We start from the raw sequence: 26,174 nt of genomic DNA, 5'->3' as shown, positions 1-26,174 counted from the left end.
CACAGAGGTTCTGCCAGCTGCCCAGGAGAGCTTCATCCAGCCCCAAGCACCCCAGGGGACTGGTAGGAAATGAAATGCATGTTGTTTTTGCTGTGCCTTTTTTAAAAAGGTCCATTGTGCATTTAAGGTTTTCTGTGCACTTAAGGTTTCCTATAGCAGTCCTTAAGTGCACAGAAAACCTTAAATGCACAATGATGTCTTGGCCCCTCCCTGGACCCTCTTGGCTGTTTTGGCTGGTGCAGAGGCTCCACCTGATCCCTTTGACCATGTACAACCCCTCTAGACTGAAAATTTCATTCATCTCTCTCCCCATTTCAGCCTAGCTGGGCAGCTTCCTCGGCAGCAAAGGCGGGACAGTCAGTGTGCACCACAGAGGTTCTGCCAGCTGCCCAGGAGAGCTTCATCCAGCCCCAAGCACCCCAGGGGACTGGTAGGAAATGAAATGCATGTTGTTTTGCTGTGCCTTTTTAAAAAGGTCCATTGTGCATTTAAGGTTTTCTGTGCACTTAAGGTTTCCTATAGCAGTCCTTAAGTGCACAGAAAACCTTAAATGCACAATGATGTCTTGGCCCCTCCCTGGACCCTCTTGGCTGTTTTGGCTGGTGCAGAGGCCCCACCTGATCCCTTTGACCATGTACAACCCCTCTAGACTGAAAATTTCATTCACTCTCTCTCCCATTTCAGCCTAGCTGGGCCACTTCCTCGGCGTCAAAGGCGGACAGTCAGTGTGCACCACAGAGGTTCTGCCAGCTGCCCAGGAGAGCTTCATCCAGCCCCAAGCACCCCAGGGGACTGGTAGGAAATGAAATGCATGTTGTTTTGCTGTGCCTTTTTAAAAGGTCCATTGTGCATTTAAGGTTTTCTGTGCACTTAAGGTTTCCTATAGCAGTCCTTAAGTGCACAGAAAACCTTAAATGCACAATGATGTCTTGGCCCCTCCCTGGACCCTCTTGGCTGTTTTGGCTGGTGCAGAGGCCCCACCTGATCCCTTTGACCATGTACAACCCCCTCTAGACTGAAAATTTCATTCACTCTCTCTCCCATTTCAGCCTAGCTGGGCCTTCCTCGGCGTCAAGGCGGACAGTCAGTGTGCACCACAGAGGTTCTGCCAGCTGCCCAGGAGAGCTTCATCCAGCCCCAAGCACCCCAGGGGACTGGTAGGAAATGAAATGCATGTTGTTTTTGCTGTGCCTTTTTAAAAGGTCCATTGTGCATTTAAGGTTTTCTGTGCACTTAAGGTTTCCTATAGCAGTCCTTAAGTGCACAGAAAACCTTAAATGCAATAATGATGTCTTGGCCCCTCCCTGGACCCTCTTGGCTGTTTTTGGCTGGTGCAGAGGCCCCACCTGATCCCTTTGACCATGTACAACCCCCTCTAGACTGAAAATTTCATTCACTCTCTCTCCATTTCAGCCTAGCTGGGCCACTTCCTCGGCTAGCGTCAAGGCGGACAGTCAGTGTGCACCACAGAGGTTCTGCCAGCTGCCCAGGAGAGCTTCATCCAGCCCCAAGCACCCCAGGGGACTGGTAGGAAATGAAATGCATGTTGTTTTGCTGTGCCTTTTTAAAAGGTCCATTGTGCATTTAAGGTTTTCTGTGCACTTAAGGTTTCCTATAGCAGTCCTTAAGTGCACAGAAAACCTTAAATGCACAATGATGTCTTGGCCCCTCCCTGGACCCTCTTGGCTGTTTTTGGCTGGTGCAGAGGCCCCACCTGATCCCTTTGACCATGTACAACCCCTCTAGACTGAAAATTTCATTCACTCTCTCTCCCATTTCAGCCTAGCTGGGCCGCTTCCTCGGCGCGTCAAGGCGGACAGTCAGTGTGCACCACAGAGGTTCTGCCAGCTGCCCAGGAGAGCTTCATCCAGCCCCAAGCACCCCAGGGGACTGGTAGGAAATGAAATGCATGTTGTTTTGCTGTGCCTTTTTATTTTAAAGCATCGTAGAGAGCCTTCAGTGCTGACTGAATCAAATGACAGCAGTGATTGGATGATTTTATGTTGTTAAAATGTGCATTCATCCACTAATTAAAACTAACCATATTTTTTCAATGTGTAGTTGCTTCTTTTTAACCTGATTGCTTCTGCAGAATGTGTGCAGAGATATTTTCAAGTAGGTTACATTTTAATGCTTGAAAACTGGGGTCGGCTTTTTTCACACTCCTGTATTACTCCTCTAAGTTTTACCATGACCCGGAAGGAAAATAGGAGAATGTAGTGCCTTGTTTAAATGCACTGATTTGTCTGTGCTAATTTATTCAGGGTGACTTGTGACAGCTTAAATGAAAGATCAGACATTTTACTTTATTGCCATTTGTTTTTGTCCTCAATCTGCACATGCTATTGACTCCAGCCTTTCATGATTTGACCCCAAGTTCAAGGCTGTTTAGTGTATTTCAGCTAGAAAATTCCGCTGACCGTTGTTGACAGTGGATACAGCAAAACTGAAATACTCGATCCAGACCGATATTTTGCTGGGTAAGTGAGAAGTAATAGGTTGGTCAGCATGCCACAGGACAGCCTAGGACAGATATTAATTATGGTGCTCTGGCCATGGCATGTCACTGTAGATAGTAAAGTGGTCTGAGGCTATATGTACTACATGTATTGGCTGTTAACAGCCTGGTTGTTTTTTAATGTTGCTTTGGAAGTTAATGGGAAAACATTTGATTTTGTGCAACATGTAAAGGTGAGTGCACATTTTAGTAATTCATACATTACATGTATATGCTTTCCTATTTATGTTTCACCATGGATACAAGTTGGCATTGTTATAGAGACTAATTTAAGGGAGTGAAGCTAGGGCTGCTTGAGTTGAATGGATTGTTTTAGTGGCCTTGATTTGAATGTAGCCTCGATTTGTGGTCTAACAGTGACAAGAGCCCACATGGTAATGGTTACCTGGCTTCTAAATTTGTTGAAACCGATGAATTGACAACAAATTAGGATAAAGTCACCACTGACACAATTTGGGTGTCTGTGTGTAAAGTCATATGATATGAGTATTGTGAGTATGAAATGTGTTCACTGCTGATGGCACAATATGTCACAAAACCCTCTTATCTTAAGTAAACAGTGTTGCATATGATCCATTCTTTCTGTTACACCCTTTTGCATATGAATAAACTTTTTCTCTCATGACTTTCAAACAATTATTTAGTTTCTCAAAAACTGTCTCATGGCTGTTATGGTCTTTATGATTGAACATTTAATATGATCTTGACACTATTTTCAGCTTGGAGAATGACTGATGGTGACTGGGGAGGTGTATCTTTGCACATACAGCAGAATCAGAAGCCTTCACATCCAATGTTGTGTTTCAACAAGTCTGTCTGATGTTGGCAGTGTGTGCACCCTCCTTTCACCTTGATATCCTCTACCACCTTGAACAAGTTGTGGTACTTGAACATGTAGGTACATACAGTACATTTAAGTGCCCCAGTCCAGTGAAGGCTGTATCTCAAATTCCATAACTCTCTCTCAACCTCAGCCATTAGATATTTCTGATGAATAATAATCACTTTTGGGCAGGGTAACTAATAAACTTCATAAGTTATCTGGATTTTTTTCATTTTGTTTTTCATATATGAAATTGGCAAGTCTAGCATTCTCAAAACAGCAAACAGTGAAAAATTTTTATTTCATGGAAGTATTTCAAAGTCTTAGCTTGATGAATTGATAGACTCATGTGTAATTTCGTTTCATGCTGTGGTCTCAAAGAGCTTTCATCTGTTTCAATTTCAATTTCCTGGCTTTAACAGGCAGTAGGGTTCTTTGGTCAGTGTTTCACATTGCTAGGCATATTCCAACCCCTTACTTTATACTTTCTGGCAAAATTCATTATTCAGCCTTACATATGTCAGGACTTTAAAGCTGTTTAATGTGACCCTGGCCAATTTCTGGCCTGAATTCTGTGCTTTCTAACTTTGAACAATGTTTCTGATTCCTCTCCACTTAGATCACCAGCCTACATCCAAAATGCTTACACAAATGACTTTGGGGATAAATTAAAGATCAGACACTGGTGTTAGCCCTCTCATAAATGGTTTATCAAACCTGGACAGTTGTGTTGAAACAGTTTTAAACTATCTCAATCACATCAGGTCATGAATATCAAAACCATATTCTATTAATGTAGCAGACTCTGCTATGATTTGATGATGTCAGCAGAGGAAGGCAAACAACTGACCATTAATGAACAGGAAGTTGCATAGTTACTAGTTTTGAGGTTTAAAGATTTTCTGTCATTCTAAATATGATGTTGCGTGAAATTATCCCATGACACTCTTTTTATGTGACAAATGAATAAACTCCCATGGTATCTGTATGATTATTAAACATTCTTTATTAATGCAGAAATACATTTTGCAAAACATTAATGAAATAGACATAATTTGTCTCTTACAAGTTTTTCAGTGTAACAAATATCTCTGTATCTTGTGCCATATAGACATATTGGACAGGGAAAAGTATTGAAGCTTCATCCAATTCTTTTTTTAAAATTTTAAGTGACATGTTCACATATACAGGGCATGGGGTAGCCCACTGGTTTAAGTTTGCTTCCCAGGTTCGATTCCCCACATGGATGAAGCCTATATATGGTGTCCCCTGCCGTGATATTGCTGGAATATTGCTAAATGCGGCATAAAACTAAATTCACTCTCTTACACACATGTACACATACAGTACATAAAACACAGATTTGCCTAGTGCAGATGTCTCCATTTTTTTCAACATTAAGACCTTTCTGTACGTTTAAGGGCAGCTGCAGAAGGGTCATAAGTACACATATAAACATCACATAGGAAGACAAGGCATTATTGACTTATGTAGTTTAGTGATATTTCATGCAACATGTAAGTGCATGTAAGTATCCATTTCATATTTCATCTTTATAATAACCTGAAGATTACAGCAAAATATATTAAAAGGAAACACCAGCTGTTTATCACCTAAGTAATTTTCTTTTGCAAACTGCTTTGGAGACTACCACATGTGAAATATTATTTAGTTGCCATGTCATTTACTCTGTTCAATGTTAGGGCATGTAAAACACATTTTGGACCAAAGGCCATTTTGGATGTATTTGACTAGGTGCGGTGAAAGTCTGACAATATAATTATGTTCACAGCTGAGTTGGCTAGATAACTGACTTTGTATGTTGGTGATTTGGTGGAGAGAGTCGGTTCAAATCCTGGATGGGACTAAACCCCAAACATGTCTAGAATGTGTACTTTACTGCGAAAGTGTAATCTTGCATATAACATGGTTTCATGTGTACAACTTGTATAAATGTGATATGTTTTGACAATTATTATGTATATTGAAGAAAGGATTTAATGGATTTGAAGGACTTGGATAATATATGTTTCTTTTCCATTTTAAAAGGCTTTATAATTATTATGATTACCATTAATACATCACTGAGATGTACTACCACTTCAACAAGTAATCCATCCTAACAGTAATGCATACAGAACCTAGCCTTTGTTTCTTAGTTAGAAGATAATTGTTAGTCATGTTAGTGTCTCATTTGCCCTAATTCATAATCAGCCACATATTAAGTATAGGCAGCAGCTGAACTATTTGGGTGCGATTACATCTTGATATGGTATGTTAATAATGGTGTGCATTAATATATTGTTCAGTGACTGTTTATGTGTTTCATATGTGTTTATTATGTTATAATCTATTGTGCAGTGATATGTTCATTGTACCATACTGTCAGTATGTTTACCCAAATAAACTCTACAGAGTAATCTTAATGCTGATGAGGCAACCACATTAAAATATGTTTTACCTCAGTTTGGTTTGTCTTATTCTTTTCTTTTTTTGTGGAATAACACTCCAGATAGAATAAAGAGGGTCCTTGTGTGTACCTTTTGTATTGTATACATTTGTTAATAACTTTTGTAAGATAACTCAATAAATTATATAACATTATTAACATTAATCACATAATGTGAGATAAAATAGAAACAAACATATGAGGTACAATTGAACCTAATGATGGATTTTGATGCATTTCAGGCTCAACCTTCAAGAAATAGAAGCATTGGTGTTATTTCAAATGACATCACGACTGCCTTAGATTAAAACTTGAAGGAGGTGACATTCCCCAGAAAAGTAAGATTGTCAAGTTTTATCATTTTTGTCAGAAAATGAACAAGTTTGATTTACCTTTGAAAGAAATCCACAACCCTGTCCATGGAAAATACAGACTGGAAATTATTGATGGGGACAGGAAAATAGTGATTCCTCAGTCTGGACTTCATAATGTCATATCCACAAATTTACACAGCGTTTGTTGGGTTCAGGATCCGAAATTCCAAAAATATAAGAACATTGATAAACCGGTATTATGCTGAAAAATTCTTAGGAATCCATACAGGAGTTTATTGATAAGCAGGGTGACAGGCAATTGTTATCCCAAATTTCCTAATGAAGCAAATTTGAAACCTGATATAGAAAACACCAGTGGGGCAACATACCATTGACTTTGTGGATCAACTACATAGGATCTACCTTGAGTATGGATGGGGAAATCCAAGAATACCACAATGTGACCAAGGCTCTGAGTTTAAGTGAGCAGTCAACCAATTATTAGTGGTGGTCTGATTAATTGAAATAATCAAAGATTGGTCGCAGTGACTAAATGACCAAGCAATCGAAAATGTTTTCTCATAATCGAACACAAGCAGTTTTGGAACACTTGTTTGCATTAACAATATTTTTCACAAGGTTGGTTTGTCTGAGTCATTTTATTTACATTTCATAAGCACTACAAGCTTGTTCCAAGTCATGATTGAATTTATCTTAAAGACTCCTGGAAATTTATGTTCCTCACATACTAGCCATCCTTTAAATATGTGAAGTATGAAAATGCATTTTGTGCAATTTACCCCAAAACCCAAAGAACTACATGTTGTTTTTGTAAATTATTTTGTGCATTAACAAAGGTAACAGGAACATTTGATAAATGATCCTAACCAATTATTTTCGATGATTGATCGGTTGTAATGGACCAATGATCAATTTTAACCAATTCCCAACACTACTAATTATGCATTGAAATGGGAACAATAATTGTCATAAGTCTTAACTCACCATCCCTAATATCAGGGAAGAGTAGGAGATAAATAACAAATAATATATATGGGATCTGAAATATGATATGTAATCTATAAAGGTCATGTCCATGGTTAAGGTCACAGATGTAAAGGCATCTTTGTGAACTGTTGGTACCACCACAAACTGGTAGTAATTCATGAACACTGTATGCCATAGTCACAATCAGACAATTGACCCCACTTTTGTTAGGATTATAGAGATATTTTGCTAGTTTCATTTGCACATGCATGGCTGAAGATGTATTTGTTATTTTTCCATTAAGTGAATCAATGTATTTGACAGTTCACATCTTTCTGTCATGACAACTTAACAGGTATGCTCCTTTTTGGCAATGTTATATACTGTAGTTAGAGTTTTCTGTTTTGATGTTACATTTTAACCTCAATTGTCAAATAAGGCATTTTTAAGTTAAATCTCAACATCTGTGTCTATTTTGTGCATCCCTTCATGGTTACTCAGAAAACATCAACGCATGGATGCAGTTATTATTTATATTATGGCATTAAAAACAAATGTTTATGTGTATAAATAACTTCATATGTTTACAGGTTGTTCACCATACCATCCCATGTTGGGTTGCCCACCAGTCCAGATCAACAGTTTGTTGAGGAAAAGCTTGGAATTCAGTTGATGCCTATTCTTGCTGTGAAGAGGAGCAATCTGAACTGTATGCAGGGGCACTGTTGAATTTTTAGATTTATCATTTAATTAGGGCAAGTGGGCACATCTGTTATCCCATGTCATACAACAGTGCTGTATCTATATAGGTGAAAATAGATCCCCAGGAAAAACTCCCTATGTTGAGTCAGGTGACCAGGCGGTAGTCAGTCTTGGTAACTAGTTTATGGTACAGCTGGAGTAGTCTGGGATGTTAATTATAATGCAGAGGCAATTAAAAGAAAGGTACAGCATCATACAAACATTAAAGGACTGATGAATGCTACATTATTATGATTATTATTATTATGAATGTATGACTTCAGTCTTTGCTGTCAAATGCAAAACTCAGTCACTGAAAAGTACCAGGGTACCATTTCTAATTCATGGCATTACAAGATATTGAAAGCTTTAAGAGTAGGGAGGAGGGAAAGATTTCGGTGAAGTCATTATTATGTAACTTGTGCTCATATGCTTTAGGATTAATGGTATGTTCTCTTATGTTTACACTTCTGGTGATTTTATGCACCATTGAAAGGGAAAAGGATGTAGATTTCTGTGCCCTCTTGTTACTGTTTGCACAAAAGCTATGATTTAAAAATCAGTTTGACAAAGTGTATTCATATTGTATCTTAACATTCCCATGTTTTTTATGTATTTTTTTTATTTGTTCCCATAGTCAAAGGTATACAGTAACAACAAACACAGAAAAGGTGTAAAGATGTAATTATAATTTGTTGCTGAATATTGGCATGAGTGAATTCCATTTAAGACTTAAGACTGAATTTATCAATTTCATTGTTTCCCTTGAAAATAAAGTTTTGAACAGAAAATATCTCTTTGATGCCATTTTATATTTAATGAATTTTGGAATTGATTTTTAAATTTACATAAATTGATATGTTTTTTGCAGAGATAATGATTTGATTTAGTAATACATCATTATGTAATGTACCAAACCAAATCAAATATTTGTAATGTTTATTTTTCATGGTAAATAGTTATTAATTGATTTCGAGATCATTCCAGAATTTTATGGTTTCACAACAGTCCTAATAAGCACAACAATTGCTCTCAGAAACATCATTGCAAACTAACGGTAGACAAATCATTGTCAGTCAGGTTCATTTTGAATAATTATATTTTAGTATAAATAACTATTTGCAGAAATGTGTATTGAAAATTCACAATCATTGAATATCATTTCCCATTTAGTACAAATCTTAAGTTTGTCATTTTTAGAAATACACTTGTCATTAAGTAATCTTGAACGCTTTGAGAGTTTTAATATATATTTTATAACTTAGCCTATCTCACGGTATGCACCATCTCTCTCTTCTACGACCATGTGTGGAAACGTGCTGTCAGCTAAGTTGAGTCAAATCTAACTGGCTTCTGACCCGCCCTGACCTCTGCCTTCACCCTGACATCAGTGCCTGTCAATCATCCATCAAAGCGTGGGGCTCGCCTAAACGATCACATGACCACCTCTACTTGTCATTCTCTTTCTTGTCGCCACGCTGTTTAAGAGAGTTTTTTGTTTGTGTTTTCTACTATCGGGAAAGCAAATCGTCACGCTTCAAAGAAACGCAAACATTGTGATAGATGCAATAGTAACTATTTGGCAGCAGACCCTCATAACTCTTGCGTGGATTGCCATGAACGATGCGATTGGTCTAAACGTTGTAGTTTATGTGCTAACCTGGACGACGATGCATTCTCAGAGTATCGTCGGGTAGCTAGCAGGTGCAAGGCAGATAGAGATCCGAGGAATCCATTGCAAGGTCCATTGGAGCCGAAGTGTTCTAAATAAGATCGCCAAATAAAATCTGCAATACGTTTCTAAATCCAAATCTCCTAAAGAAGATTTTCTGTGCTTCAACTGTTCTGACCCCATTCGCCTAGTTCTATTACTTTGGAAGATTCGTCACCTCCACATATTGTTGTTTTGTCTACATCTGACATACAACCAGGGCCGTCCTTGTTGGTAAATGTGACTCAACGCCCTAATGGGTTGGAGGTGGCGACTACTCATACTATTACATCACAAGTGACGGTTACAGGCAGTGCGGCGCTTTCAACCAGTGCGGCACTTTCCTCGGGAGTGACACTCTCATTAAGACATTTATATACGGGCAGAGCGCCGCTTGTCACAGATCCCAGGTGGCTACTCAGAGCCGCCTTTCCAGTGTGGCGCTTTGGGTGGATTCGGCGCGCTTTTCACTACCAGTTCGGGCGCTTCTTCCCCGGTGCGACGCTTACCCCTGGTAATCCCAGTTCGGCGCTTCCTCCAGGTTCGGCGCTTAACCCTTGTTTCCCCGGTTTGGCGCTTCGTCCTGGTTCGGCGCTTAACCCTTGTTTTCCCAATTTTTTGCTTCCTCCTGGTTCGGCGCTTAACCCTTCTTTTGCTGGTTTGGCACTTCCTCCTGGTTCGGCATTTGCTCCTGGCGTTTCCGGGTTTGACGCCCCCTACTAGTTCGACGCTTCATCATGCTGCTTTTAATTCAGCACTCTCACGGCCGTCCTGGTTCGGCGCTTACTGAAAGCGCTATTGATCAACGCCACTCCTATTGCGAAGTTTCACTTATGGGCCACCTGGCTCAACGCTTACTTATGGTGTTCCTGGTGCGGTACGGTCTCAAGCTGCTGGAGTGGTTCATGGTTCAACGCTTCCTCAGGTTTCAGCGTTTACCACACAAGTGCCATCATCTCATGTGGGCGTGACTCAATCAGCTGTATGTTCATCCTCGCTGTGTGACATACCTCATCTTCAGTTCCTTCTGCTACAGTTTCGACGGTGAGATCTGTTTTGCCAGTTTCCTGGAATCCAGTGTCTGAGGGGCAACGCCTCAACCTATGGACTTTGATGCCTTTGTGTTGGTCGTAGCATCAGCTACAGCATCAGGAGCCAGTGTCATCTCCTGTTACTCAGTCATCAGGGTTTTCGACTACGCTTAGCGTGCCTGTGCAAGAGATTCTACGCTCAACAACGCTGTCTATGTCTTCAGGAAGTATGTCTCCTTCGATGTGAGTGTGGATGCTGTTGACTCACCTCAGCTACTTATCTGGATTGCTGATAACCTCAAGTTACAGCGTAGTACTTCGAAGGATGACATTTTATCCAGTTTTGATATGAAGACTGGAGACTTTGCTTCTATCATGTTCCTCCCCGACCGCGGCATCACTCAGCTGACTGCGTCCCTGGATGAGGCTTTTGATAGTTTGAGGAAGATTAAAGATGGTTTTGCTGAGCCTCGCTTCAACTTGGCATCGGCTCATGTACATGGATTGTCATCTATAATTGTCTCTCCTCCAGAAGATGATGATATCACGCTGTTGGGGATGAAACAGAGAGATTATTCGCCCTTTCTGATCGAAGACGATGAACTGATACATTTAGATGCGTCCATAAGGAAGATTATGGCTCCATTGAACTTAATGTTGACAACTACTGAAGTGGTGGTCATGTCTGACGCACATGCTACAACCCATCAGCAAGCATACATCCGAGCGGCTATGGTATTATTGCAGGAACAATTCCAAACCATCCTAGATATCTTGGCTCGTTTCTTCTATGTCCACGGCTATGAGGCGTAGAGGACTGTTACAATTTTCATCCTTGGAAGACAGATTCAGAACAGACCTCTTTTGCCCACCCTGGTCGGGTAATTCTCTGTTCAACAGGGCGATTAGGGAAGTAGCCCATATTCCGAAGATCCCGCTTCTCACATCAATATTCTGGAGTTCAGGGCAGTGATTCTAGCAATCAGTCACTGGCAGAATGCTCTACAATCAACCTCTCTCATGGTCAGATCGGACAACGCAGCGGGTGGTGTAGCATATCAACAGAATGGGGTCAACAGGGTCTCCACGGCGTCTACAGTGGACACAACGATTCTTCAACCTGGTGGATTCTCTCAAAATCTTGGTGCGGGCCAACCACATTTTTGGGGTGAAGAATGTCATCGCAGATGCTCTGTGTCGACCGAGTCGTCCCTCTCCAATGGAATGGAAATTACATCCCCAGGTGTCTCAGACTCTTTGCCTTCCAATGACGTTTCCAACAGTAGATCTCTTTGCTACGAGGTTCAATCATCAGCTACCTCGGTTTGTGTCACCAATACCGGACCTTCTAGCTTGGGACCTGGATGCTCTGGCCATTCCGTGGGAAGATCTGAACGCTTACACGTTTCCGCCAGTGGCCCTTCTTCCTCGCATTCTGGTGAAATTGCGTGCAACTGGAAGGATAACTCTGCTTTTGGTTGTGGAAAAGTTTTGAAGCTTATTGCAGGAAGAAGGGCATCTTGTCTCCTACTACGGCATCCCCGCAGATGGTGGCAGAATATCTTCAACATCTCCGGACCTCCAGGAAACTTAAAGGATTTATCTAGCTGCCTCGCAGGATCGTCGAAGACTACGTAAGAGACTGTTCATCCCTATATCTACTGCCTCGACTTTGGAAGTCTCCCGTACTGCCTTGGCTTTTGGGATGAGAACTATGATCCTGCGTGCCTATACCTTTGCTAACCTACCTCCGCCAGCAATGGCCAAGCCTCATGAGACCCGAGCTCTTGCATCAACCATGGCTCTTCACAGGAACTGTTCCCTTCAGTCCATCATGGAGGGCTGTTTTTGGAGATCGGATACTGTGTTCTCACACACTACCTACGGACCTCTCACTGACAGATGTGGAAGGACTACATCAATTCGGCCCCTTGGTTCTGGCACAGCAACTGTCTTCGGCCCGTGCTCGCAGATAAAGCAATCCTTCTTCGGTCGGTTCTGCTCTGTACATAATAAATGATATCGATGTTATCCTTATCTTGGTACTTTTTGACCTGGGTCTAGACCCTCCTCACCTAGAGAACTAGGACGTGTTGGTATTGTCACACCATGGCGAGAAGACTATGAGGCAAGTCCTGTACTACATGTAGAGAAGGTCGACATTCCGCTTTACTGACCTCTACTCTTTGAGCAATCACGCCAGTGAAGTGTTGATCCCGACACCTGTATGGTTTTCAAAGCCGCTCTGCTCCTAAGTCCTTTCTCACCTTTGGTAAGTTAGGAGATTGGTACTGAACGTTAAACTAGTTGAGCAACCGGGCTATTCCTTCTTTCACTGTCTGTGGGGGATAGTTTCGAAGCAGGGACTGTCCAGATTAAGGTCCTGGACTTTAATTCACTGGGGTCACCTGATAAATCGCGGGGTGGTGGGGCCTACTTGCCAAACTGCGTCCTTTTGCTTGTCAAAAGTTGTGGCTGAAAACCACATTAACCCGGGAGCGCCCACTCCTTAGAGTTTTTGTGCTGTGTAAACCTGAATTTTTTTTTTAAAAATCCCCAACAAAAAAACATCTCAAGTTTGGAGTTTGCATATCGGGAGTTGGTTGCTTTCTCCTGGCCTCCTTGAGTTATGCGTTTTCCCGGTGGTAGTAGTAACCGGGTAATCTGCAACCCGCCTACCAACCATTGATTATGCATACCGTGAGATAGGATAAGTTTAAAAATTTGAAAATTTTATAATAAATTGTATATTTATATACTTGTCCTATCTCACGCGTTAGGACCCACCCGACCTGCCCCACATCACAGATTACTGGAAGCTCCAAGACGAGAATGACAAGTAGAGGTGGTCATGTGATCGTTTAGGCGAGCCCCACGCTTTGATGGATGATTGACAGGCATTGATGTCAGGGTGAAGGCAGAGGTCAGGGCGGGTCAGAGGCCAGTTAGATTTGACTCAACTTAGCTGACAGCACGTTTCCACACATGGTCGTAGAAGAGAGAGATGGTGCATACCGTGAGATAGGATAAGTATATCACTATACAATTTTCAATTCTTTGGTAAACATTGATGTATGAATTGTAGGAAGGAATGATAACTGTATTTTTAATAACATTTTTCCAAATATCAGGTCAGATTTGAAGTAGATAGTTATAGTCTAATTGTGTCCCTCTTATTTTGTATTGTATCTTTAACTTATCAAAAGGCATAAATCCATGCTCATCACATACATCTTTTACTGTCAATAAACCCTTATCCGCCCAGTGTCTAATATAAGTGTTTTTATGATTATGATTGAGCCATAATGGTTGTGCAAGAATGTGATCAGTATTGTCAGAATCAGCATTAACCTTTTTGCAATAATTGTTCCATGCTTTTAAACATCTTTGCAATAAGGGTTTTCAATGTTAAGTATTTTGTGAATATTTGCTCCATACTTGAAGTTATCATTATAAGGTATATTAAAAGGATTATTTTTGGATGATTTTTTACAGTAATTATTGTCTAAGAGTGGATAATTTTAGAGCTTCAATAAATGTTTTTATATCAACCATACCCAGTCCCCCTTCAGCCTTTAATCTTTCCATTGTGATTCTTTTTATTTTATCATTATTACCATTCCAAATGAATTTGAAAAATATCTTTTCAAGAAACTTGCTAAAGCCATCTGGAGGATTAGGCAATGAGCTTAAAATATGTACTACTTTTGAGAGGGCTAATGTTTTTATGACAGTAACCTTTCTTATCAATGTTCCCAAGGTTATATGATCAAGCTGGATTGTGTCAAATAGTTGTTTTATTTAAAGAATGTGTTATTGCCATCGAATTCAAATAGGAATCTCCATCTATCTATCTATCTATCTATCTATCTCTCTATCTCATCTCTGTCTCTCATCTCTCTATCTCTCTATCTCTCTCTATCTCTCTCATCTATCTATCTCTCTCATCTCATCTATCTCTCATCTCATCTCTCTCTCTCCTCTCTCTCTCTCTCTCTCATCTCTCTCTCTCTCTCATCCCCTCTCTATCTCATCTCTCTCTCTCATCTCTCTCCATCTCTCTCTCTCTCTCTCTCTCTCTCATCTCTCATCCCTCCTGTCTCTCTCTCTCTATCTCATCTCTCTCTCCATCCCATCTCTCTCTCCCATCTCTCTCTCTCCCATCTCTCTCCATCTCTCTCTCTCATCTCTCTCTCTCATCTCTCTCTCTCATCTCATCTCTCTCTCCCATCTCATCTCCCTCTCTCTCTCATCCCATCTCTCTCTCTATCCCCTCTCTCTCTCCATCTCTCTCCCATCCCTCTATCTCTCTCTCATCCCATCCTCTCTCATCTCATCTCTATCTCATCTCTCTCTCATCTCTCTCTCTCTATCCCATCTCTCTCTCTATCTCATCTCCATCTTCTCTCTCTCATCTCATCTCTCTCATCCCATCCCATCTCTCCATCTCATCTCTCCTCTCTCATCCCATCTCTCTCATCCATCCCATCTCTCCTCATCTCCTATCTCTATCTCTCTCTATCTCGGTTGATTGGTTGGTTGGTTGGTTGATGCACAGAGGGTGGGTGGGTGGGTTGGTTGGTTGGTTGATGCACAGAGGGTGGGTGGGTGGGGTTGGTTGGTTGGTTGATGCACAGAAGGTGGGTGGGTTGGGTTGATGCACAGGTTGGGTTGGTTGATGCACAGAGGGTGGGTGGGTGGTTGTGGGTTGGTTGATGCACAGAGGGTGGGTGGGTTGGTTGGTTGGTTGGTTGATGCACAGAGGGTGGGTGGGTGGTTGGTTGATGCACAGAGGGTGGGTGGTGGTTGGTTGGTGCACAGAGAGTGTTGAGTGGGTGGGTGGTGGTTGGTTTTGGTTGATGCACAGAGGGTGGGTGGGTTGGTTCATTGGTTGGTTGGTTGATGCACAGGTGGCCGGGTGGCTGGTTGGCAGAGGGGTGGGGTGGATTGGTGCACAGGTTGGGTTGGTTGGTGGTGCTGGTTGGCTGATGCACAGAGAGTGGTTGGTGGGTTGGATGCACAGAGGGTTGGTTGGTTGATGCACAGAGGTGGGTTGGTTGGCTGGTTGGTGGATGGGTTGGTTGGTTGGTTGGTGGGCTGGTTGATGCACAGAGGGTGGGTGGGTTGGTTGGTTGGTTGTTGATGCACAGAGGTGGGTGGGTTGGTTGGTTGGAGGTTGGGCACAGAAGTTGGTTGGTGGGCTGGTTGGATTGATGCACAGAGGTGGAGTGGGTTGGTTGGTGGTTGGGTTGGTTGGTTGGTGCACAGAGGGTGGGTGGGTGGGTTGGTTGGTTGGTTGGTTGCACAGAGGGTGGGTTGGTTGGTTTGTATGGGGTGGGTGGGTTGGTTGTTTGATGCACAGAAGAGTGGGTGGGTGTTGGTTGGTTGATGCACAGAAGGTGGGTGGGTTGGTTGGGTTGGTTGATGCACAGAGGGTGGGTGGGTTGGTTGGTGGGTGGGTTGGTTGGTTGGTTGGTGGGTTGGGTGGGTTGGTTGGTGGGTTGGTTGAACAGAAGGGGTTGGTTGTGCACAAAGGGTGGGTTGGTTGGTTTGATGCACAGAGGGTGGGTGGAGTGGCGGAATGTTGGTGGGTTGGTTGGTTGGTTGGTGGGTTGGGTGGTTGGTTGGTTGGTTGGTTATGATTTTAAGGGGAGGGGTCACCCGTTTTGTTCTGGGCGGTAGGGGTAGTCGTGAATTTTGTACACATGTACCAGGGCGGGGTAGCAATTTTGTACATAATTATATTTAAATTATAAATATAAAAATAATGTGAAGATGAGGGAGGAGGGCATAATTGTATTTCTACATGGGAGGTCACTTCCTTTGTACATAAATTTTAAGTTACTCAGATTGTACATGCTTCTCCATAAAAATCATCAAACTCCTCTCCCCCCTCCCCCTTGTGATTTTTGTTGGACTAAGTTTGTACTGCCAAAAGAAAATTAGCTTGCTGATGCTATTATTATCTCATTGAAACTGACTGTTGCTATTTTTTAACAAGCATAAAATATTAACTGAGTTAATGTATCTCGGTTGATGTATAACACAGTTTCCCAAATATGACCAAATATTGTGATGCAGGTACATGATATACATTTATGGTAGTTCACCTTGTCCAAGCATTCATTCACAATGGTACAAAAATCTTATCAAAACGTCACACTTATAAAATAAAAAAAGGTTGTTATCCATAAAAAGTTGTTCAAAATAAATAAAAACACTTCTATCTTTTTGTACTTCAGAGCAGCCACATATTACCTCGAGAGGTTAACCAGAATGCAAATCAACAGAATATGATGCTGACCAAGTACCAGGAAGAGGTGTCCCCATCACTGTAGATGACAAGTGATGACAGTTATCTTGATGGACTACAGGAATAATTCAAGTGCAGTTTACTGATTTGTATGATGTATTTTGATAATTGTTTTGGCATTCTGATGTCAGCTGAGTAACACCTCCATAATGGAGACAAATTAAGGAACTTCTGTTTTGAAGCAGTAAAATAGTCTCAGCAATAATTTCTATTTATTTTGCCAGCAGAACAGAAGTTTCCATTAATTTTCCCACACAAACATTTTGTGCTTTCCTGTTCCCCATTTGTACTTATTGTCCTGCTGAACAATTGGACCACCTTTTCAGTGACATTTTTTTTACACTGCATGACGATGTGATTTAGAAGTGTGATTTGATATAGTTTGATGGTTTGATATTAGTATATGTGGCATGTAGTAAACAATGGAATAGTAAAGTTATGCCATATTTCTTGTATTTCATGATACTGGCTGTTATATTACTTTTGTGATAGTTAGTATTTAATTAAGGCTTTACTAAGTCTCTGCATGTCTGCCATGGAAGGCATGTAAAACTGTTGCCCTTTTCCAGAACGAAGAAAGTTTTATATGTGTAATTCATGATATGTGAATAATGTCTTACATGTGATGTTACATCTAACTATTTAATGTGTATGCTGTTAGTCTTAGAAAAAAGAAAATTACCCCATCTTGAAATATTCAGCTTTGTCGGTTTTTGTTGCTCCAGATTTTGCCATATTTTGTTTCTGGAGGACATTTTGTTAAATGTAGTTACGTATGTTGTGCCCTTAAACGCACAATGGTCTTAAGTGCACAGAAATCATGAATATTCATGAGTGGGCGGAGCTTATGTCACTACGTCACATACACGGCACAGTATCTTCCGCGGAACTAGTAGAGGGAGTTGACCTATGCTGCTTCGTCTGTTATTGCCTTATACAATGTGACAGCTACAATATGCATATGATGTATATGTAAACATGAAGTATACGTGCCGTTTATTCAATATAATGTGCTGTATTGAAGTTTTGCGACGCAACTTCCCACGGTGAAGGAGTTCAAGCGAGAAAGCCTCCTCGAGAACAACCACGGTACCTAGCTTTGCGATGGAAACATTCACATGTCAATATTGTCATTGCTCAGTCCTGACTTATCATAACTCTCCAACCAAACACAATAACATCTCTTGTCAACCAACTAAATACTTATACAATACATATGTACATGTACGTACATATTGCCAGATCTAATTAAACTCCACGTATTTCAATAGCGTCAGCTCTATAATAGGGCGTCTTATGAAGGAAGGAAAGGTTACCCAGGCAGGCCAAAGTACCCAAAGCTACCTTTCCATGGCTATCAGGGCACTACAAAATTGAAACAAATATTTGAGATTTATATCCCAGGGTAACCTAGCATGGCAACAAATATTTCTGGAATTTGGGTAGTGTATCTGAAGTACCTGAGGAATCCCTCCAAATAGTAAAATTACTAGTTTCTGGTGTGAAGGTGCAGATAAATATATTCAGGATAAAAAAAACCAAACACCATGTCAACACCTCGGCCAGTTTAAATGTCTGGCAAAGTATATCCCTCCAAAGATACCATACTGCCAGGGTGTTTTGGTACTTTGGCAAGTCTTACTGAGTTTAATTATTGGCAGTTAAAATCACTTTCAATTATTTAGGTTGTTTCGAGATCACTCGACGATTGTAATTAGACGGAACACCATGAAATGTACATGTGTCACATGTGACAATATTATACTCTGCATAAAAAAATATATAGAAAAATTGGAAATATCAAAGTACTGCCATAGCCCTCATAGTCTCCAGATCTGATCTCTCTTATCTCATAGTATATTTAAATAGGCGATTACAATAATATCATAAACTGACGTACAAAAGAAAGTACCCACCTGGTGCTTTGGGATTATTTTCCAAAGGACATGATATCCCATGCCCTATACTCTGAGGGATATCTGGGGTGTTTTGTCAAAAACATACACAACAAAGTTAAATAGTGCACTTTTCAAAATAGTTATGTTTATGATATTTCTTGGACCATAATCCCCACATACTGGGTGTGTACTTTCTTTAGTACGTCAGTTTATTTCAGCGGTAAAAAGTCCAAAAATATATAGATGACTTTAAACTGTATCTGAAACTGAGGAATTCGTGGAGCGTCCTGATTTGGCGAACACGGTGTCTTCCAGTTGTCTGAACTTGTATGTAACCTTGATGCCATAAAAAAAAAAAGAATTTGAAGAACCTCAGAAACTTCAAATAAAATATCTTCAGTGAAGCACGACGTTTAAGTTGATTAGTTATATATTAATATATTTATAATGGCGTCATCTAACAACGTCGAAAAACACACTAAAAATGCAAAGCAAGCCCGCAAGATCGTCAAAGACATGATAGCCGTTATGTAAACAGTGCACGAGTGTTTATTTGACTCTCTCACCGTTCGGGTACCCTTGAAGGTCTGGGTTAGGAGACCGCCTCCGTGGTGTAGTGGTTAGAGCGTCCGCCCGGAGAGCGGAAGGTCGCGGGTTCGATCCCCGACCGCGTCATACCAAAAGACGTTAAAATATGGTACTCGTTGGTCCCCTGCCTGGCGCTCGGCATTTATGAGTACAACAAGGACTGGTCGGCTCGGAGTCAGTATAATGTGACTGAGTGGGGTATTCGTACTTCACTGCGGCATGGTATCTCAGTGGGCTGGCACTATAAAACCAGCTTCAGTCTGGACTAGTACAAGCAGCCGCACATACACACATACACATACACGCGCATGCACGTCGTCATATGAGCGAAATATTCTCAAGCACGACGTAAAACCCAATTTCACCTCACCTCACCTGTAACCATCTTCAGTAACCCGGTAACTGACGAGATCAGGTGGGCAGACTCTGTTGACACATGTGATCGGTTCCCAATTGCGCAGATCGATGCTGTTGATCACTGGATTGTGTGGTCCAGACTCGATTATTTACAGACCGCCGCCATATAGCTGGAATGTTGCTGGGTGCGGCGTAAAACTAAACTCACTAACATAACATTACTGAAGATCAATTCTGTAGGGATCTTCACGAGTAAGGGGGACGAGTGATTTGTGTGTTGTGTACAATATCCATTGAAAACGCTGATCTTTTTTGTAATGTTTTGTCGACCTCGACGTCAAGACGAGACAGAAACACATGCAGTTTTACCATCCTGCTGTGCATGCTTACCACTGATGTCAGCTGAAACATACAACTTTGTACAAATTACCATTTTTCTAGGTGAATATTTGGTTTAATATACCAGTTGATTTGCAATAAGAGTTGATAATACAGCCACGAGCATAACAATATATTACTGATCAATTATTATCTTAGATATTGCGCGTACATTTCGCTCCATTAGGATATTGGTGCCCTAACAATCAGTCTATGTAATAAATCATCATATATCGAAGGTAGATATCCTAAAGCGTGTGGGTTTTGTTTTTTTCTCCAGATCTTTGCTAGATATATTGATTATATTGATACTAGATTACTGATAGCATATATTTTGTTTCTGGGACATGCAGTTTCCATGTAATATACCGTTAAACTTCCAAACTTATTATGGATATATAATAGTGTCTGACTGTTTATGAGGGGAAAATTAATTTTCAGGGTTCGGAATGAAGGGATTGCGTTTAGCTTTTGTCTTTATGTTATATACGTATTTTCACAGGAAACACAATCCCACTCTTCCGAGCCCTAACAATTCTACTCCTACAGCTCTCTTTTTCACAATAATCGGTTCCGAATTGCGCAGATCGATGCTGATGGTGTTGATCACTGGATTGTCTGCTCCAGACTCGATTATTTACAGACCGCCGCCATAAAGCTGGAATATTGCTGAGTGCGGCGTAAAACTAAACTCACTCACTCACTGTTTTCACAATAAGGCTGTCAATGTTGACCGAAGTAGGTTAAATTACTCTAAACAGACATATTTTACTCGTTTACACTTCAAAACCATATTAATTTTAGAAATGTACATTTGGAAATAAAACATTGGTTGCTGAGAATAGTTTCGCAAGAATATGTTTTAACAAAATATTCATATCATTTATATTTGCAGTAGAATTTTTCGTAGAGGTTTCGGTTTTTTTTATATAAACTATCAATGTGCGAGTGCTTTTGTAATGTACATTACTGTTGAAAATAAACAAAAATATAGTAAATATAGTGACGTTCTTGCTTGAAGTAGTTCTGGGCTTCATACGCCAAGCCCATTCGTGACCAACTCGTGTTATTCCGGGTCAAGCCTTCTTGGAGGTTACGGAAAGGGGCGAGTGGTGACGAATGACGCCAAGCCTTCCAGAGCAAAACGAGTCGCTATTCAGATGTTCTGGAATATCATGAGTTGGTCATGAATGGTCGCGGAATAACACGAGCTGGTTACGAATGGTCTAGCATAGTGGTTAAAGCGAAGGCTCGTAACGCCGAAGACCCGCGTTCGATTCCCCACATGGGTACAATGTGTTAAGACTTTTTTTGTTGTTCATCTCCGTGATATTGCTGAAATATTACTAAAAGCAGCGTAAACCCATCCTAACTCACTCACTCCAGAAGTAAACCAAAACTATCTTTACGAAGCACCCGTAAAATACCCACTGAGCTGTAAACATCGTCATTGTCATGATACAAATGAGACAAACGATTTCAAATACTGAACAAACAAGAAAAACTAACAGATGAAACCAAAAGTTGTTGTAAATAATTATACAGCAGTTTAGAATGTACAGAAAGTTTTGGAGAAAATAAAAGCGACAAAATCCTTTCCACATCCATAAGCCATATCTGCTAATATCAGAGCCGATTGCCTAATTCCGACGATATCCTGAGCATGATCTATTAGTGACGACACCAGGTGTTCCGGAAGAGGTGAGTCTATGATGCCCCACCGGTGACACCTGTCATAAACATATGCAAAGGCTAGTCAATTGTTCACGTGGAAAGTACATGTAAAAAGGGGGATTGCATCAAAACAATGTTAGAACCAGAGAGATATTTGAATGCTGTGAATATTCCAAACTTCAGGCGTATATTGGTTAACGTTAGATGTGGTGTATCACCACTGGAAATTGAAAAGGGAAGGGCATCAGGTATCTGTAGAGAGGAAAGATATTGTAAGCTTTGTGAAGATGGAAGTGTTTCATTTCATGTTCTTGTGTAAGGCATTTATAGATTTGAGACAAACTTATATCACCTAAAAGTTCTTTAAAAACATTGTTTCATATTTTCATTCAGTTAATGACCACTAACAATGATGATATAATTCAGAACACAGCTCAGTATATCTATCATGCATTTATGCTTAGAACATCTTGTAAAAATGACTCGTATTGCCTGCGCACTGTTTTGTACACATATATTTTCTCATGTAATTGGTGGCCTAAAGTTATAATAAACGATGGAGATGATGAAGAAGCATCAGATATCATTTTTGTCACTGAACCTTTAAATTTTAAATTTCCTCGATGTGCAGCATAAACCTTTTGAAAGCTTTACTGATGCCTTGAATGTTGTAACCTTGATCGAGCAACTTCGAGTCGTGTGACCCTTTTTGAAATCGTGGTGAAAAGAGCATGTTGTACCTCCAAAGTTGTGAAATGTAAAAACCAGAGGCTGGAGCTGTTGGAATTATGGCTCGACATGAATGTAAAGTTGACTAGTGGGAAGTTAGTATCGTCCCTTTACTCATACAGTCTTGTGGAGTGTTTGTTTATCATTCTGAATTTTTAAGCAAAGAGTGAGTGAGTTTGGTTTTACGCCGCTTTTAGCAATATTCCAGCAATATCACGGCGGGGGGACACCCGAAATGGGCTTCACACATTATACCCATGTGGGGAATAGAACCCTGTTCTTCGGCGTGACGAGCGAACCCTTTAGCCACTAGGCTACCCCATCGCCCCTTAAAGCATATATCTATGAAACAGTTGAGGCGGTTTCAGTTGTCTCCTTTATTTCAAGTTCTGGTGGGTAAATCAGGGTAGGCTATTTGATGGTTACTGAACGATGTCAGATCACCGAAGTCTCCTGACGACCTTCAGAAACCGTGAAACACATCTCTCTTACCTGTGTTCTACTGACTGACTGACTGACTGAGTTTGGTTTTACGCCGCTTTTAGCAATATTCCTGCAATATCACGGCGGGGAACACAAGAAATGGGCTTCACTTATTGTACCCATGTGGGGATTCGAACCCGGGTCTTCGGCGTGACGAGCCAACGCTTTAACCACTAGACTACCCCACCGCCCCAAACCTGTGTTCCAAGGTTCATAAACCTAAACATAATTAAGACTTTGGCGACCGATATCTTTACTAAATACATACTGTAAGATGACATCATTATGCATTTCTGATAGAATAAAATCGATTCCACCTTTATAAATTATCGATTTATATATTTTAAAAAAGCAGTAGATGTTCTTTGATAGGCGTCAGTAGACCTTATTAAGCATTCCAATAAATAGCATTTGTAACGAATTATCGGTTTTATTTCTCCTCCCCTAACCTTTGGACTTTATGATTTATGTGCACCTCTTCTGCAAAATCCTCGATCCGACCCTGCTGATTACAGACCCGTGAAGATCCGGGGTAGAATAGGTCTTCAGCAACCCATTCTTGTCATAAAAGCGACTATGCTTGTCGTAAAAGGCGACTAACGGGATCGGGTGGTCATGCGCGCTGACTTGGTTGACACATGTCGTCGGTTCCCAATTGCGCAGATCGATTCTCATGCTGTTGATCACTGGCTTGTCTGGTCCAGACTCGATTATTTACAGACCGTCGCCATATAGCTGGAATATTGCTGAGTGTGGCGTGAAACAACAAACAAACAAATCATACAAAAGTAAGAAAAAAAGACAACAAAATTCATGATCTTTGTTATATCTTTCACTTGCATGCTTTACGTTCAGAATGCAATAGAGAAATATGAGGCGATTTTCAATGACCACAAATTGTTTCAAAAGCTGATCGACAAAGGATGGATCTACATTTCCAAATAGAACATTCCTTTATCCATAACAGGGGTAACAGTGAGAACATTTATACAGTTTGACGGCACTAGTGTATTAACATCATGTATTTGTGTGGATTTCACAACTCTTTCATGGATTGGTCGGCTACAGGAGTCTGTGGTGTGTGCTTAGAAAGTCCTTACAACAGAATTGTTGCGGGTCTTCACAAAATGCCCATTCTGGGAGAAGAACGTTGATACAGTTATCTTTCTGTGATTCAGGCATGCAGTGCTCGCCATATTCCGGGTCACAGGGATCTGTGAATTACAATTTGATCCTATAAAAGTGCATCAGTTCCAAAGAAATTAACCCGGGAAAAGCCGAGTTGTGAGTGAGTTTACTTCACGCCCTCTTTAGCAATATTACAGCAAAATTCCAGCAATATCACGGCGGGAGACACCAGAAATGGGCTTCACACGTTGTACCCATGTGGGGAATCGAACCCGGGTCTTCGGTGTGATAGGCAAACGCTTTAACCACTACCCCACCGTCAACCAAGTTGTGTAGATCGATCCTCATGGTGTCAATTTTTAGATTGTATGCTTCAATCTTCATTATTTACGTATACAGACCGCCGCCATATAGAGGATACACATCCGCAAGTGGTGTAAACAACAAACGCACACACGCACACACACACATGAACACACACAGTGGTGCTTCGCCTGCAGTGTCCGTGTGTGTGATTAAAACTACCAACGATAGTCTGAAGTACACTGTAGATTCTGTATAGTCCGCCGTGTTAGTTTTTAAGTTTAACGACATACTAGAGGGCTATGCTGAAGCATTAGGGCATCTTGTGTCATCCAATATATGTTGCCAAATTGCCGAATGCGTCTTCCATGGAAAGAACGACAGAAATAGTGTTGTACAAAATCATTATTAACCATTGCCACAATGAAACGTCACATCCGGAAATAACCAGTCTCGGTTATCCGCTCAAAAACATTCTACTGTGCGTAAACATGCAATGACAGCTTACATACATGGATCCCTGATAACACCAGGTGTCCATGGCTAGCATGTCCTGTAATATAGCTAGCATCTATAGGTAGATGTCTTGGTTAGCTTTTAGTTTCATTTTTGGAAGTCGACATGTGGGTGTGTAATGCGAGCACCATGTTATGCTGGTATTGTTGTAAAATAAACATATCAGGGATTGCATTTGACCATATGAACTATTCATAAAGTGGTTTTGAAACAAAATTCCAAGTAACAATGAAACATCGACCGCTAATTTGTGTTCTACTCCCAATGGAATCTGTTTCCTGAGACAACATTTCTTTTGGAGTTTTTATATGTCATCTGTTTGTTGTACGAGGGCGCGATTCTAATATATAATGAGCATGTGTCTGATACCAGGTGCTCTTGGAACAGTATTCTGCTCTACTGGTAACACGCATCACAAATACGCGCAAAGACAGGTCAATTATTAATCGAACGTCAAATTGTGAAGGGTGGCGGGGTAGCCTAGTGGTTAAAGCGTCCGCCCGTAACGCTGAAGACCTGGGTTCGATTCCCCACATGGTTACAATGTGTGAAGCCCATTTCTGGTATACCCCGCTGTGGTATTGCTAGAATATTGCTAAAAGCGTCGTAAAACCATACTCACTCAATCAATCACTCACTCACTCAAATGATTGCAAAAAATGGCGTAAAATTATACTCACTCACTGTACTGTTTTGGCGCTTTAAAGCAGTTAGGTATTATACAAGGCATCTTAGTTGATAGCAGCAAAGGCTATTTTTTTCTTTTACGTCCGGTACTATCTATTTCTGGGAAATTATTTTGTGGCTCTTATGTTTTGAGGGGCGGTGGTGTAGCCTAATGGTTAAAGCGTTGGCTCGTCACGCCGAAGACCCGGGTTCGAATCCCCACATGGGCACAATGTGTGAAACCCATTTCTGGTGTCCCCGCCGTGATGTTGCTGGAATATTGCTAAAAGCGGCGTAAAACCAAACTTAGTCAGTCAGTCTAATGTTTTGAATTTTCCCGGCTGGTTATAATGTTGGTGATGTTGCCATTGATGCTTGTGTAATTCCTCCTTTTCATTTCTCCATTTAAATGTGTGTTCTAATAGGCATTGAGGATGAATACGGGACTACTCAGATAAAAACCTACACATTGGCATTTAGAAACAAAGTAGATGGTCTTTGAGATGTGTCAGTACACCTTAAATGTGTATGTTTTTAAGAATTCCGGTGAATAATATTTGCAATGAA

General features: G+C 40.9%; 1 long non-coding RNA gene across 1 annotated transcript; it reads left to right on the top strand.

Annotated features, from left to right (window-relative positions):
* The first annotated feature begins 3,366 nt into the window (after positions 1 to 3,366).
* On the top strand, positions 3,367 to 17,581 carry LOC124280313. The gene is made up of 4 exons (XR_006899648.1): positions 3,367 to 3,412; positions 6,033 to 6,128; positions 7,682 to 7,800; positions 16,817 to 17,581. It is a non-coding gene; the product is annotated as an uncharacterized LOC124280313 (long non-coding RNA).
* The last annotated feature ends 8,593 nt before the right edge of the window (positions 17,582 to 26,174 follow it).

This window comes from Haliotis rubra, unplaced genomic scaffold (assembly GCF_003918875.1).
Source record: "Haliotis rubra isolate DU_JTF1 unplaced genomic scaffold, ASM391887v1 Scf1076, whole genome shotgun sequence".
In the NCBI taxonomy this organism is placed as follows: Eukaryota; Metazoa; Mollusca; class Gastropoda; order Lepetellida; family Haliotidae; genus Haliotis; species Haliotis rubra.
Note: the sequence above shows the minus strand (reverse complement) of the source record. Positions and strands in the feature narration are given on the sequence as shown.